This window comes from Gymnoscopelus microlampas, assembly GCF_963454915.1.
Source record: "Gymnoscopelus microlampas genome assembly, chromosome: 17".
Taxonomy (NCBI): Eukaryota; Metazoa; Chordata; class Actinopteri; order Myctophiformes; family Myctophidae; genus Gymnoscopelus; species Gymnoscopelus microlampas.
The window spans coordinates 34,109,930-34,124,544 of record NC_139954.1 but is presented as its reverse complement, the minus strand read 5'-3'; the positions used below and the strand labels follow the sequence as shown (position 1 = coordinate 34,124,544).

Below are 14,615 nucleotides of genomic sequence, written 5' to 3'. Positions count from 1 at the left end.
CTGACAGATTCCATGAACAACTGGTGGTAATCACACACCCTCATCATCATCATTCACCACAAGACTACGGGGTAGGGTGGGGAATGACGCAAGAGCAAAATGACCGGCGTGTGTGAATATGGTCAAAAGGCCTGAGTGTTAAATCCTAAATCCCTGACGATCTAGTCAGAGCTGGTGGTAGGGAAACGTGCTTCATCATGTCAGGTGGAATCGGAACTTCGGAATCACAGGATAATGCCTCTCAGCATACAATTCAACTCTACATACAATTAAACTCCAATTATCTCCGGGAAAGTGAATCCAACTAGCTCACTCTTTGCAGTACAACTCATAAAACTCAACAGAGATACACCACACTTTAAAGTCCACACACCACCCCTGCGTATTGAGTTGACTGAATAAAAGTATGGTTAGAAAATAAATGTCATCATCGCTTTGGAAAGTTCTTTTTTCAAACCTGAGGCGTTATGAATTCAATTTAATAAATGCTGACCTCTATTCTGTCATATGCGCTGCAAGTGCCGGCTTTCATTTCTCTCCATATCTAGTGGTTATTGCATTACAGTACACAAATTGTAGGAAGCACTGCACTCCAAACCTGCAAAGAAGAAGCACTGTGATGATCGGAATGGGGGAAATCAAATGATGTTAAGAGGCCGATTTGCATAACAATTGGCCTGCTATCGGCATAGTGCTCTTGCTCCTACAATGTGAGGTGTCTTGAGGAGTGAATAACTGAGCGCACTCAGCACCTGCTTCCTCGTCTTGGGACTGATTAAAGCTGCAGATTAACTGCCCCCCAATGAATGATCCATCATGTAGCCAAGAACGGAATTAGCTTAGCTTAGCTGACAACTGACTCATCAATAGGGCATTATTGTAGGTTCATTGAGGTAAACTGGAAGGGGGTGACAGTTTCAACTGAGCATTTATGTCTGTACACCTCTCTCTTGTAGATATTCATGTGCCTCAAGTTTGTCAGTGAATGTGCAGAGGTTTACAATGTCATGTGTGGTTGTGAGAGATTATTAATATGATCACCTCACTGCTCCATCAATCTTGTTCATGTCTAATTGCATTCTGTCATTCATATTGACAGGCTGGCCAAGAGACATGGGTATTGGGTAGGCAACCGGTTGTGCCCATCAGTTATGGTTCCTCCGCTCCAAACCATGAGAAATTGACATGTAGTGTTATCGCAGTACTGACAGTGGGAGCCTCAGGAGCGCTTTCTATAATGTTCCTGTCAGGATACTCTCATAATAAATGTTCTCATGTGGTTATATTATTATCATAATCATTTTCCTTTAGCAAGGGTCGATCAACGTAGAAGATCCTTAGAAAGTAAAGTCACTGACAACCCAATGGTCTCTGTCCACAATCTCCACATTTAAATCCTCGAAAAATAATCTGTTCAATAAATGTACATGTCAATTATTTTTCTCCAAGTCAGATTTGACCTCTGACGGGGTCAAATCTGACTTTCCTCCACATCTGAAAATAAACATTATGGTATCTATTAACTATGCTAGAAGTTTCATGCTTTTTTTTTCTTTCATAGAGTGCACAAATTGCTATAATATGATGAGAGCTTATCCACTGCACTAGAAGGACTGGGAAGGCTTTTTGAAGAGTGTCCAAGTAGCCAATGATGTAACCTCTAACCCATTGGCCCAAACCCGAAAGAAGGGGAGTAGGAGGGGAATATAATGGGTGAGCAACTTTCATTGAAATGAATGAGCAGGGATTTTCAGTGCACACTCCAGATAATATATAGCTCTATAGTCAAAGTTGCGTCCCCTGCATCGAACCAAACAGGTGACAAAAAGTTATAATGAAACTAGGAAAATAGGGACCAGATTGACTTTTCCTTTGAGTGTAAATATCAACTGTTATTGTTAATTACTATTGTCTTGCATAGCCAGAAACATGCAGAGGTTGTCCCCTCTCCTAATTTGTGAAATGCACAGTAAAACTGAAAATGAATTTAAAATGGTGTGACAGTGACTAGGATTCTTTGATGATACATTTATGCTTTGAGACTCACTGAGAAGCTGCCAACCACACATTGGTATAGCATTGCAAGTTAGTTTTGGATGTCTAGTTTCTAGCTCTGGGGGACAGTTATTCATAAAGAACAATGGACTGTTCCCCGACCATGAGAATAACTTGTTTGAGCTCTTAAATCCAGTTATTTACCTTTGAGCTGAAGTGACCTTGGGTAAATAAAATAGCATTACTCAAACGAGATGAAGAAAACTGCTGCAGTGAAGAATTGTGGATTAGCTGGCATAAGAGGGAGATGGATAAACACATGCCGGGCCACATCTTTCCAGGAGGCTCATTTGCAGAGGCAAGTCCTGACCTCCATGGGACCCGACGCAACATTCTCCTATCTAACCCGTGAGCCATGTAAACCATTGCCATTGCCACAAAGTCACACCTGACTGAGACTTGCTTGTACTAGGCTCACATAGCCAGACAATCCTATACCTCCGCCTACTGATATGTCTGATGTGATGATGATGTGATGGGGACTGCTGCTGATAACTGCATTAAAAGCCTTTTAACAAGAGCCACGGTGCTGTGCATGAAGCAAATTCCTTCTGGAATGAAATGGTGGTCCAAGCCAGACCATCATCAAGGCCTGGTTATGTTGAAGTAAACATCCACACAGTTGGCTTATTAGCACAACAAAGCTGACTTCTGTGCTCTCAACAAAGTGAGCAGCAAAACAACAGCTGTTGATATTGATATATATGATATATAAGGATCTTGTATACAAATGGATATCAGTGAAACAGTAATTTAATAATTTTCCAATGTTTCACCTACTCTATCACTGCACAGAAATTAGGCATTTTCTTTTGAAAGTGGTTACCAAAAGTTACAGGCAGCCATGCTGAAATAAAGGGAACTATACAATCTCTCAGTCCAAGCTCTACCTAGCCAGGGTCTGGGTTTGTCATATGGGAGAGAGATAAATAATTTTACCATTGGACTGTTGACAACTAAATTAATTCTAAAACTGATGCATATTTAGTACTAGTAGCCCATATAACAGATAGGGAACTCAAGGCCCATACAAGGTGTCAGTAGACAGGTTTTCACTTACGTAGGGGGTGAGGAACGTTGTACGTTCTTTATTCCTCCTAGTATAGTCCGATAAGTTTTCTAATGTTTAAATCAAGGCCAGGAGGCCTATATACCTATTAATCCGTTGCGAGAGTATGTAGCTCCCTCGCAATGCCACGCAAATGTGACCAAATGGACACTATTAATACTTTTGGATAAATCTTTAAGGGGAGAGACCCTGAACCAACTATGCATTTACTCTGTTACTGTTGGAAATGCGGGTCGATTAGGCAGCATTTAGCCCTGCAGTTGAGATTCCACGAAGCACCAAGAACATATAACCAACTAACACAAACGGCGAACAAATCTAACGTCACAAGTTGTCATAAACTACGGCCTCCCGAAATTGTTTTATAGGTATTTTGGATCTTCTCAGTGAGATGTCTCCTGTGTATAACTGCTGGTGTAGAATGGGTGAAAGACTCCCGTTTCTGTGGCAGTGTACAGATATATAGAACCAAATGGACCCAGCAGTTCCTTAAACACACACATGAATAATATAGCACAGTGCAGTGGGGGGTGAAACTCAAATTTTGTAGACAACGATTGTTTTTGTCTAGTTTGGGGACTCAGGTTCAGTGACTTTTATTGCACTACTTGCCCAGTAACAGGACAGCTAGCCTACATGTTAGCACAGCTAGCCTACATGCTAGCGCAGCTAGCCTACATGCTAGTTTGCTTCCTCAGACCTAGTTTAACAATTAAGTTATTATTTGGCCATGTTCACCCTGTCGCTATTGTTGTAACGGCCAGATAACCTCACGTCACCAGTTTTTCCACCTCGGAGGAAAGCCTGGTATTCGTTATTAAAGACCTGTGTGATCCGGTCTAGCCCACAAAAATAATCATAATAATAATTATCTTTCCGGATTTTGCCCATCCGGTTTTGCGGAGCCGGTTTGTTTTGGTTCCCCACAGACGCTAAATAGTCTCCGGAAGTACACTCACATTTATATTTAAAAAATAACCTTAACTACGCTAAGGATTTAATTAGGTAGGCCCGCGGACGGACCTATTTTGGGGTGACGTAGGGTTACTTCCGCTCCCGACCGGATCACAAACCCGAAAAGGTATTGATCCCAGGCTAAAGGCCAGATGAAGGCCTGTGTAGCGTCTAAAAACGTCATCCACCACTTCTATAAAAATGATGACGGATGGAAAATTCGACGGACAAAACGCGAAAACATAATTCTCCCCCTACGCTCTTGTTGTCTGCCCACGGGTCTTACAGACATGTATGTATGGACATGTATGGGCCTTAAGCTAACACCTTCAGATCAAAATAACTATAACCACTTAGAACCCTAGCGTCTCTATTCTGGGGTGAACATTCGGCGAAAATAGCAGATCTTCAAGTTGTGACACGTGAGCTTGTAGATCTATTTTCGGCAAAGAGATGGTGTAGAGTTAAAAAAGGAGAGGGCCATGGATAAAGCCCTGGGGGACACCGGGCAAACGGAATATATAGGGTTTAAGTGGATAACTATGCAAAATATGAGACCGCATTTGACCATAATTGGGGGATAATAGGCCTAGTAAATGAAACATTTAAATGAAAATTGCTGTGCTTCAACAAACAGGGCACCAACATGCAAAAGCCATGATGTAGAAAGGCAGAGGGAAATTAGTTCCTGAACAAAATGTCAAACTATTCAAGCAGCTCCGGCTGGCCTTTTGAAACAATGCTTTAGGTGAGGTCAGAATAGATTGTAGTGGATATCCAAAGGTTCATTCATTAATTAGCATAGTTTAAGAGAAAACCTGCACTGCAGGAAACCGCTGGCTCAGGATCTCAGGTTGACAGACTTATGAAAAGACCATTTCCTTTCCACAGCAAAGCCAATGTTGGGCTGTTGTTGGAAGCTATGGGAGATCTATCAAAAGGAGCTTTAATTGAAAAAATAAATCACAGCCAACAGGTTAGTAAAATAAATTTCCCCTTAGTGGTAGTCTGTAATATGATTCATGGAGGGCATGCATGGCTTTACCGCGCTGCAGTGCTATGAATGGGTTTCATTTGAGGCACTCGCTAGAGATTTATGGCCTTAAGGCGCTACAGACCACAAAGTGTTGGGTGCCATCGCGTTCATCACACTAGATCCAGATGCTTTCAGGTGTCTTTTCTTATATTCCGGCTATGGCCTGACAAAAATGGGACTTCTTATTCAATAAACCACTTGAGAGAAACTGAGTGGACTTGTATTGCTCATGTGTCAAGTGCAAGCAATATTTTAGCAGAATCTCACGAGTTGATTTCAGCTACGTTACATCGGTAACTCTTAAAGACATGTGAACAACACCTGGCTGGGAGTGAATCTCCATCCAATAGAAAAGTGTCTGGCACCGACCATGCGTTTTCTGCTGCCAGAAAACGCAGTCCATTTCAGAAAGGTGGGAGAAAATGGACCCTTTAATGGGCTGGCTGGGCGTGATATTATATTAGCTGTTAGCATAGCGGTCATAGTTGAGTTACAGACTTGCCAAATGTCAAGTCCACAGACTTCACACAGAGAGGGAGTAATTGCTGGTTATTCTGGGATATTTTTTCTGCTCCATGGGCACCATGCTAACTAACTAAACTTTGCATGAGAGCAGCTGGAATTGCACTGGGGGAAAAAAACTTGTTATTGTCAAACTTGTCATTGTCTAGTATTCACACCTTTCGGCCATATGTACATACTACATATACCATTTTCTCGTTAATGACTTTCAGAGAAAATTTTAACTTTTGTTACCAAAAGCTATTAAATAGAGCACCGAAGTCTGACGTCACTGCCACTAGAGGGCGCTGTTCCGCTGGTTCGTGGCTTTGTTTTTTGTGTTGAAATCCCCATTGGAGAATCTTAGTTTTTGGATCTTTTGACTCGTTTCTAGCGTTTATTGTGTTACTCTTTTGGGAAATGTGTACATTTCCACCTTCAGTCGATGCTTCATATCCATATGAGTAAAATCAGCAGGGTGGTGTGTTTATTTTTTTAACACAGTTCTTATATGAGGCGATCTAAGATTCCCCAATGGGGATTTCAACACAAAAAATAAAGCCACAAACCAGCGGAACAGCGCCCTCTAGCGGCAGTGACACCAGGACTTAAGTGCTCTATCATTAGCTAGATTACCTGAACAATTCAATGTTGGCCAAACGTAGCCTATTTATGCAAAGTCAAAGATTGTACAGTTATCAACAATCTTTTCTCCATGGACTACTTTGGTCTTGACTTTTCAAATTAGTCAGCGCTTTTGAAATGCATTAAAATACCCAATCCAAACAGGAGGTCATAGAAAATGCTTCTTTAAAATGGAATTTTACATCATAGCAGACTTTTAAATTATCTTGACATTTAAGGAGTGAATCTACTGCTCCTCTGCAGACTTTTATGGAAGCCGGTGAGGTGCAGAAATTCTGCAGGTCGCCTCAAGTTTCAGATGTAGTCTGGGCAGGCGTAACCCCCTGACATCAGCCTGCATAGTCAGTAGAAGAAAGGGGGTTGACATAGGGGAGATGCCTTCACCTTTGACTAAATCCAGCAGCCAAGCATACACTCAAACACCACTTTGGGATGACACACGATCCCACAAGTATGATATTAGAGTCTGACAGAATCTAAACCAAGAGCCCACAGCATGAGAATGTGCCTGTGATTTATATGACTCCATCAGTTGTAGAGCACTCATTTTGAAGGACAGCTTCCTGTGAAGGACTCGGCATCTTAAAATGTGGTGTTAACATTCTAAGTACTTAGTCACCCTGGGCCTAGCACAGTAGCCATTTTCTTGCAGCAGCACAACATCAGATTCAACAACTGTCACAAAGTGTTATTTGAGATCATGTCATCCAACGGTAAGACTATTAGTTGATAGTCCATATATATAATATAATCCACCAAAATATAGTTGCCTACCACTCTTCTTTTTCTTATTTTTTGATCATGAGTAACTGGAGAACATTTGCCTGGGCTGATAAGGTAACAACTAACAAGCACTTTGAAATATTCAACAAGGTAGTAGTACCACCATGTACCCCGTTGAGATGAGACTGAAGGTGGCTAGGTTTGGATAGAAAGATTAGGTGGGTAACGAGCAGGGAAGAAGGCAGTAGTAGTAAGCCCACATCTGGGCCATCTCACTGTACAGAAGCCCATCCCTATTCACTGACACAATCCACACAGCAGACACTGGAGAGGGGCTGTCTTTCAGACTCAGCATGTCAGGACTATGGAGGGCTATTTCACCAGACAAAAATCTATTGTGTGCCTAATCTCTGAAAGCGCTGACATGCTTTGTGTTCTTTATTATCTTCAGCAGTCCAGGATACAACCCAAGCATGAAATCTGGACCTCTTTCAGGAATTTATCTACATATCCAGTTAGATCAGCAGTGAACAGTAGGCACACAAGCCAAGTAGTAACGACCCGAGCCATTGCAGAGCTGACTGCACTCTACACACAGAGTACGATTCTGTAATTAGATTGACTTTTACATACGATAAGGACGGAAATTATATTATATCTAGTATGGAACCAGCCTACATTGAGCTGACTCAGTGCAAATTATTAATGATAAACGGTTAAGCTGTGAATCCTATTGAATGTTTAACATTTGTTGATCTCTTCAGTTATGAATGCTATCAATGAATAGTACAGCAAATGGAGTACTAATATACTTTCATCTTACAAAAGCCTCTAAAGTGGTGACACAAAGATAGATATTACTGAATTACTAATTCAGAGTGGAATTTCCCTGCGCCACTAGTGGTTTGTCCTCAAGAAGCCCAACAACTCTCTTTGGGGCCACAACATGCATGGAAAGAACCTAAGTGGAGTGAGTGGAAAGAGGAGCATATTCAAGCTAAAGGAAAGTATAAATAAAACTCCTTACTCTCTGATGCGTATTGCGTAGAGTTATTATTCCCCAAGGAGGCCACACCACAGTGGCGCAGAGTCCAGAAACAAGACCCCACATAAATCAGTGACTCTCACAGGCATGTTAGATCATGGAAAATTATTCAAATAACCATTAAAATGTATTGTAAAATTGAGACAATTTGTGTCATTTAATTTAGGGATAGTCCCTGCCTACAAGATTTCCACTCATTGTCGCCAAACTTAATTCACAATATATCACCTCCATAGAGTTGTTATTGTGGATATACTTTATTTAGTTGTGCTATATTAATTCTGAATTCAACTTGTGGTTGAATATACTATATATACAAAGATGATGGTGACAGCATTGACAGGAGGAATTGGCATAACTAAATTGGTAGAAAAATGAAAAACTGGGAAGACAAAAATATGATAAATTACAAGATAAGTGGGAGGCAGCAAAGTAAATAAAACACAAAGATAGCCACCAGTAAAAGTGCCAAATTGAATGACAGTTGAGTTGACTGATAGTTAACTATGTGAAGTGGGACACAGGGGATGCCGACTTTCTTTCCAGGGGCTAAGGAAAGACGAAGACAATTGTTATGCACCAAAGAAGAGAGTGAAAATGCAGTCTTTATCAAGCAGATTTATACCAAGGGGATGTGGGGGGAGTCGTAAAACACAGGGTCGAGTCTTAAGCCTTGATGTGCCACTGCTGCGACAGAATTGCAGAAAAGGAAATACAATTTAAAAGAATTAGGGGCCCTCAAAGACCCGCTGAACTATTCAACTGATGTCAGTTCCTGTTAAGAACAATCTGCCAAGAACACAGACTTGACAATCAAACCAACATACTGGTCACAAGGTCTTTTGTAACCATGGATTTAGTTTTTTGGTAGTTTTTTTCTCCTTATGAAATGTGAATGAAGCAAGCTGGTCTTCAGACAAACAATGCTTCCTCGATCTGGTTGACTAATGTACAGTGTACCACTTGATCTCATCTAAATAAAACAAATGAAAAACACGAACAAGCCTTCAGGATGAAACACGTGATTTTTCTGCAGCATTCCTAATTACTAAAAACCTTTATTCTTGTATGCATGTTGCTATGATCAATATCCAAGAAACATTAGAACAGAGAGAGAAGTTGAGCCTGGAGACTGTTTATCCATTATTCCTATTCCACTGGATATTTAACAGTGAACCCCTTCAATAAGATGTCAGCTGGGTGGGAGTGTGTGTCTTGTGTAGTAATGCGAATCACGAGGAGTGTCCTGAGCAACCTAAAAGGTTAATCAAGAGTGTGTGTGTGTGTGTGTGTGTGTGTGTGTGTGTGTGTGTGTGTGTGTGTGTGTGTGTGTGTGTGTGTGTGTTTGAGAGAGAGAGACAATTCATGTCCAGACCCAAATCGTTATGCACTGACTACACCCATTTATAGTTGACTGTCTTAAAATCAAATTAACCAGTATATAAAATACAGACAGATAACTATGCCACATCTGCAGTGCAAAACACTTCTTAGTACATATCCTTAGCCACTTTAAGTGGTCACAGTATTAATTAGCAATTTTGATCATATACATTGTTATTGTATAATTTACGAATCACCTTTCCATTACTTTCAATGTTTACATTTAATTCTGGCTTTAAGCCTCAAATCAACAAAATATAAAATGTGACCACAAAGTCTAAATACCTGTGTCAACACATTTACACTAGGATTAATATGTGGCACTGTCACCTTTCCACTGGTTAATGGAAAGGTGGAGTGCAGAGTAAAACCAAACAAAGTCATGGTTTTATATGAGATAAGACTAAGCATAAGAGGTTTATTATAATACCTATCATAGTGCACTTTGGGGCAGCAATGTGGTCAAATTCCCCTAAACAAAAAATAAACACATTACCACATAATGCATGGATCAATAATACAACAGTGACAGACCAACTTACACGTCATGTATTTAACCTATGCAGATCAGATCAATAACCCCCAGGGACCAGAAGGTTGCCAACTTAAAAAGGTATGGGTTATGGTTACATTTTCACATAGCTGAGAAGGTAACAGATTACCAAAAAAACATGTCTTTATCTTTATTTTTGGCGTCGTTTGTTTTTATTTGTATTTTGTGACTGTTTAATGTATCAAGTGCAGTGGTGTAAAGTAACTAAGTACATTTACGCAAGTACTGTACTTATGTCAACCTTTTGGGTATTTTTTTACCTTTTTCGGTATTTACAAACTTCAATACTTTTACTCCGCTACATCTCAGAGGAAAATATTGTACTCCACTACAATTATATGAAAACTTAAAATCTTACATTCTAAGTGATCTTTAGTGAAACTTTAGTTTCTGATTAGTTTACTTTGTAGATTTTGATTATCATTACAAAACACTAATTACTTCAGTTCGGCCATTTGAATATAGCCGATCTACAAGCTCACATCCCGACCCATTGTGAGCTTGTAGATTTGCTATTTTCAAAAGTTTTTTTTACATCTGAAAACTTGTAAAATTAGTACTTCCTACTTTTTGTACTTTAAGTACATTTTGATACCAATACTTTTGTACTTTGAGTCAAGTACATTTTGAATTCCGGACTTTTACTTGTAACACGAGTATTTCTACATTACAGTATTGATACTTTCACTTAAGTAACATTTTTTTTTTTTTTGTAAATACTGTCGTTTGATCACAATTATTTTGTGACTGTTTAATGAAACTCTGAAGTGAAACTCTGAACGCAATTTTAAAAAAAGTGAGCAAATCTCCCTGAAGTAGTAGACCCTTTTTCAAAAGTGGGGTCCGGGGACCCCCAGGGGTCCTTGGAGGGGTTCCAGGGGGTCCCCAGCAAAATGTGTTAATACAGCATCACAGTAATTGTAACCAAATTAATCTTTTATAATTTGACTATTTTTTTGAAAAATCGTGAAAACTTGTGCAAACCTTTGAATACATATACTTAAAGCGAACATTTGTAATTCAAATCTTTGCTTCTGGGGGTTCCTGGAACAATTTTTTTTGAGATGGGGGTCCGCAGCCAAATATATATATCATTTTGGGGGTCCTTGGCATGAAAAAGTTTGAGAACCGCTGTAGTAGACCGCTTGAATCTCCGCCCTCCTCGCATTCCAGAGATTCCCACACACACTCTACCTGCCTTCTCTCTCTCCACAACAAGGGCTCTGTGTGTGCTTTCAAGGACGACATCAGTGTGACACACAAAGTAGTAACATTTCTTTTTGTTTTGGGAAAACTGCACCTTGGACTGGAGCACTGAGTGGCGCTGAACACAAACCACCGCACACACACACCCTTTATAACAACTTTTCACTGGAGGACGGAACCCTCGACACTATAAATGACTACACTTGAAGGTCCCTCCTCACAAAGGTGTGCGTGGCGATTAATCAGTCACAAGAGAAAGATTAGTACGCGTTAAATTCTTCTCGTCTACACACTGTCCTCCTGTCCTATGACGAAAGCTACACAGCACTAAAATGATGAGCAGCTCTTTTAAAACATAGTATTCGGGACTTTTTTTGTGGTTATATTTGGTTGTCCAGAGACCCTCCTCCTGCGCACAGATGCTTTCATTTTACCCCAGTTTTTTTCTCTTCTTCTTCTTCTTCTTTACAGTCGTTTTGAATAGCAATAAAAAAATAAAATGTTCAGTACCTTAAAGGAGGACTGCTATTGCGCTGGCCAGCGTTGGTAGGACATGTAACTTCACCGTCTCTGCTATAAAGTCCCGTCTTTTTAGTCCCATGCGTGTGGAATAATAGTGCAACTCGCCTCCATGGTCTCGGGAACAAGAAGAAGAGACCCTCTTCGTCGCTCCCTGCTTCCACTCCGAAGGAATACGAGCGTGCATGCAGTGTTGCCAGATCTTGTGAGAGAAATAAGCAACGAGGTCTATGAAAACAAGCCCAGAATAAGCGACTATGCTGAGCCCTTTAAACCTATTCGAAAATAGCCGATCTACAAGCTCTTGCAGATCTGCTATTTTAAAAAAAGAAACTAGAAGAAATATTTGGAATATTTTTGTAACATTTTAACAACACAAATCTTGTATGGGGGTCCCCTGGCACAAAATATTTTCAGATGGGGATCTGCAGACAAATACCGGTACATATTAATTTGGGAGGTCCTTGGCATGAACATATTTGAGAACCACTGGTTTAAACAACATTACACAGAAAGCCCAAAATAAGTACTCTTTAGAAACAAGCCCACAAAACCGCAACCCGCAACTACCGATATTTTCAAGCAACTTTACAGAAAAACAAGCCCAATGTCTCTTATAATAAGCGGACATGGCAACCCTGCGTGCATGACGTCACCACACCGTGGCTTTGCAGTGCGCACTCCTGATTGGCTCGGTTTTAGAGAAGGGGGCGTTTCGCGGAGTCTTGCATTGTTGAATCGGCCAATGGCAGCGGGGGGTGACAGTTTCCTTGGTTACAAGTTTTGTCAAACCATGCAGTGCAGTCGAGACTCGGGGTGGATCGGGATACAACAAGGTAGGAAGGAATAATATACTGAGCAAATAAAATATCCACTTCCCTGACAACACGCACTTTATTTTAATTGTGTAGCCCAGGGGTCTTCAACAGGGGGTCTGGGACCCCTAAGGGGTCCTCAGAGTTACTACAGGGGGGGCACCAATGTTTGCCATTAAACCACTTGAACCCTAGCATCCCTATTCTGAGGAGAACTTTAGCTGAAAATAGCCGATCTACAAGCTCAGTGTTGTGGAGGGGGAAAAGAGCAGACTAAATACAGAGTGAAAGGTCAAGTTTTACTGACGGTTTGATTAAATGTCTGAAAATACACATTAACATGAATCCAACATACACTGATGACAGTGCTGTCAAACAAGTCTATGAAGCTATCAATGACATCTATTAAACACAACTGTCTGTAGTCTGAGACGTTAGACCAGGCTATAAACTTCTAAAGCTCATTAAAAATATATAATTTCCCAATATCATATATCAATTGTTCTTCTTTTACGTCTATTTTCTGTTCTTGCGAGGCTTCTGCTAAAGTTTTGCTTTGCCAATAATTGCCATCATCAATTTCATTGCTCATCTGTTGATTGTGTGCAGGCTTTAGTTTATATTACTAAATCATATCAACCTTACCTGTGTTGTCTCGAGGAAGATGTGGGGGGAAATAGGTTTCTACATCAACATTAATTCGGATGGCACGCTCATTACAGAAAAGCTGGATGTGGCTAATCGCTTTAACAACTTCTTTACAACTATAGCAACCACACTGGTTAACATACTGCCCTCTCATTCTGGGCTATAATAGGGCATAACAGTGGCGTGTGGTGGCCATTTTGTGGTGCCGAAGATAGAAACCCCATTCATTTCCCCCATAGAGATTTGCGAATGTATTTATATAAATTATTTTAAGCCTGGAACCAAGCCATCCAAGGCTCCTGGATCATGACCATACAACATTTGATTCTGTGTCAAAAAATATGTGAATATTAAATTATATTATATACTATATTTAAAGGCCAGTCCATACCAATGCAACTCCTTGCAACATGCAACTCCTTGCAACCATTATCCCTAATGGCAGTTGCAAGGAGTTGCATTGGTGCGGTCTGGCCTTTATAAATACCCTTTTTTTTTTTCAGTTTTCAAATGTTTTATGGTCATGATTCACCAGGAGCCTGGATGGCTTGGTTCCATGCTTAAAATAATTTATATATATATATTTATTCAAATCTCTATGGGAAAAAAATAATGGGGTTTATATCTGTGGCACCACAAAATGGCCACCAATGCTATGCCCTATATGGTGTATAAGTATTCTGCGAAAATCTAGGCATACGCAAAGATGATTTTAAATTCACCATGGTGACAACTGATGATTGCCCTACAACGAAACAAGGCCACCGGCCACGACAATATCCCCTCCAGATTTCTCAGAGACGCAGCCACCTCTATTGCTCCAATCATTGCCCACATAACAAACCTCTCCATCAGCCAAGGTCACGTCCTATAGGATTTCAAACTAGCGAGAGTAACCCATCTGTATAAAAAGGAAGCAAATTAGACCCCGCCAACTACCGCCCTGTTTCTATTCTATGTTCCATCTCGAAGCTTATAGAGAGGTAAATATATTATGGACAGGTTGAAATGTATCTTGCAGAAAGAAAACTAACTTACGAATTCCAATCAGGCTTCAGAACATCTCATTCCACTGACACCTGCCTACTCGACCGACTACATCAAACGTGAGGTGGACTCGGGCAAATACTGTGGCCTGCCTTTTGGACCTCCTAAAGGCATTTGACACTGTAAATCACTATACTGAATGAGTTGAAGGCAATCGGTTTTGATAGTGCATCCGAGAAATGGATGAAACTGTTCTACTGTTCCTAATTTACGTAAACGACATGACATCAGCATGTGACTGCAATTTGTTCTTGTTTGCGGATGACTCAGCACTCCTGGTCTCGTGCAAGGACAAATTGCAGGTTGAAAAAGTCTGTAGCTCTGAGCTCGGTAAAATCTGCACATGGCTTGCTGATAACAAGCTGTCATTACACCTTGGGAAAACTGAATCAATTATCTTTGGGTCCAAAATTAAA

General features: G+C 40.5%; 1 protein-coding gene across 2 annotated transcripts in view; it reads right to left on the bottom strand.

The window, feature by feature from the left end:
• The window catches only part of LOC311064961 (plakophilin-4-like), a 90,989-nt gene extending 79,155 nt beyond the window's left edge, over nt 1-11,834 (bottom strand). For both annotated transcript variants that reach the window (XM_084085049.1, XM_084085050.1), the window contains exon 1: nt 11,681-11,834. The gene's annotated coding sequence lies outside the window, so the exon portion shown is untranslated. The remainder of the gene's footprint in view (nt 1-11,680) is intronic.
• Between the last annotated feature and the right edge of the window lie 2,781 nt (nt 11,835-14,615).